The sequence below is a fragment of the Coffea eugenioides genome, unplaced genomic scaffold, assembly GCF_003713205.1.
Source record: "Coffea eugenioides isolate CCC68of unplaced genomic scaffold, Ceug_1.0 ScVebR1_1426;HRSCAF=2273, whole genome shotgun sequence".
NCBI lineage: Eukaryota > Viridiplantae > Streptophyta > Magnoliopsida > Gentianales > Rubiaceae > Coffea > Coffea eugenioides.
In genome coordinates this window covers 22,249-25,029 of record NW_020861828.1, presented here as the reverse complement: position 1 = coordinate 25,029, position 2,781 = coordinate 22,249, and positions in this window count along the sequence as shown.

Below are 2,781 nucleotides of genomic sequence, written 5' to 3'. Positions count from 1 at the left end.
TGTACTACTCACTTGTTGTTTACAATGTGGCTTTGGTATATGTGAACTTGATGCCTTGAAGGCTTATTTGCTCCATTGAAATTGATTAAGTGAGGGTGTACTTGATCACCCTCACCCATTTGGTATCTCATATGACTGTCTACTGTTTCACTGTAATGATTGAATGATACATGAAATACTGAATTTGGTTCATGAATTTGGTGTCGCTTGGACGAGTATCGAACGACCATTACTGATACTACTGAGCTCAACCCCATTGGTAGTCGATTGGATCGAGTCGGCGAGGGCTTGGTCGTGAAAATTGACGGGCCATGGGGACTGTTATATGGAATCTTGTAGTAGTGAGACTCTTGATTCCGGTATACTCGAGTATTACCAAATTTCTACTGTTTGGAGTTCGGGCCCGGTAGGGGTATGTTGGGTGGAAGGAATGGAAGTAAAGTGGAGCCTACGGTTGGTTACTCATAAACATTGACGGAGGGTCAATGAAGTCCGATCAAGTATACAAGCAAGGAAAGGGGCTCTTGAGAGCCGTCTGTATCCTTTTACCAATGTTATTGATGTGTACTCTTGGCTTACTTTTATTCGATGAATTGGAATGAACTGCTATCTACTTATATGATCTTCGTTGCTTGAGTGGTAGTGTCTCACTGGGCGTAAGCTCACTCTATTCCTTTTGTTTTCCTTACAGGAATTTGAATACTTTTGGAAAGGCTATGCATGTTGGTTGCCGGGTTGAGCTTATGTGAATATAATTTGAATAGCTCCTTTTGAGCAAAATCCTAAATGTATTTTGATCCAATTATCCCCATTTTGTTTTGTAAAGTTACAAACGCATGTATATAACACTGCTTAACCCTGTTTATGGGTCTTATTTGGTTTGGAAATATTTTTCCGAGTTATATGACATGGCACCTACTATTCACCGACGGTTTAGTTTGCGTTTAGCTATTTTACGATTTCGGCTTATGTGAGCGCGTATTATTTTCCCGAAACGTCTTGGATCGTGTTTGCCTGCACCGTTAGTCCTGGCGAGAGTTGGGCAGGTAGTCCGCTAACCTCTTTGGTTCGCCTTAGGGGAAAGTGGGGCTGTCACAGAAATTAAATGTAATGTTCGTTCGGATTACTTGTTGAACGTTTGGACTGAGCAACTTTGTGCTTATGTGAACTTTATTGATCTGCATGAGTGTACCTCATTGGGTGAAAGCTCACTCTATTGCCTTTGTTTTCCTTACAGGAGTGACGCCCCGAAAGAATGAGTGTGAGAACCCGTAACTGTTCCATTTTTTAGGTTTTATTATCTTTAATGGCATGTTTTCTGCATTTTCTTGATTAGGAAAATTTCTAGATACTTTTAAGGAGGAGATATAGTTTTTAGATGATTTTTCTAGTATCGAATAGTTTTTAAGAAATTAAGAGCGTATATCGGACGAGGGACCCGCTAGTGCGGAAAGTTCGGAAAAATTCGGCCAACTAGGTTAAGTTTTGGATACTGGGTTTAAATTTACCGGGTGTTATGAGATATTTTGAGGTTATCATGTGGATTGGTGTGAGAGAGACAAAAGGTTAGGTATGCAATTAATGGAGTGACAAGTGTCATTTGAAGATTTATTCTTACCTTTTGACCTTTTGACCACTATTCATGCCTTTACCATTTAAACCAAAATTAACCCAAAATTCTTCTTATTTTGAAGCTCCTTGGCCTGACTTTCTTGCTGGGAAGAAAAGAAAAGAAAGCTCTCAACTTTCTTGCCTCTAAACTTGCCCAATCTTTCAAGCCAACTGATTAAACTTGAATTTCCTCCATAAAAATCCTTAGCTTAGTAGTAGTAAGGTTGTTGGTGAAGTTGTTTGGAAGAAATTGGTGCTAAGTTGCTTGCTTTCTTGAGATTGCAAGGTGAGTAACTAGGAAATTCTTTCTTTAGTCTTGATAATGTCAAATTATTGACTTGTGTTGGTTAAAGATGCGATTTGGTGGAAGATTTCTTGATTTTGGTAGAAATTGGTGAAGTTTTATATTTATGTATGAATTTTCTGTTTTCATATGAATATGATTATGTGGTCATGTATTATGATTGTAGATGATAGTTAAGGAAGCTAGAAGGTGGAAAAAATGGTTAATTGCAAGCAATTTCTGTTTTGGAAAGAAAATTGGAAAGTTAGGGTTTCTTTGATTTACATTCTGCCTGGCACTGTAGCTCATAGTTAGAAGCCGAATTGGCCTTGGGTTAAAACATGAAAGTTGTAGAGAATGATATTTTAGAGATTTCTACAAAATTTCAGGTCAATCAGAGTAGCGTAACTTGAGAAAAGATAGAATTACCCTTGCTGCCCTGGTTTTACCCGAATTTGATAGTTGCGTCTGTAATTGGTTATTTGGTTGGGAATGCTTCGGAATTGGTTGTTAAGGTCTTCTGATGAAATGTGGCCTTGTATCTTAGCTTTCATATGGCTTTGGAATTACTGGATTTCGACTTAGGTAACATGCGATTTGTGAACCTATTTTTGCGGTTCTGGTGTAGTATCTTGCATTTTTGACCTGGTTACACTCGAAATTGGACAGAGTTTCCTTCCTCAACATTGTAGCTCTATCTCTTAGCTTCGAAACGGTGTATCTTGTACCTTCATCCGATAATCATAGTGCCTTTGGTGCCAAAACCGCAAACTGACGTCAAAAACTGTTTTCCGAGTTAGAGCTTAACTTTCATTTCCTGTCATTTTCCTAGCTAAATCTTGTATTTGAATGACTTTGAGCCTATTGAAAGGCTGTTGTGATGAAGT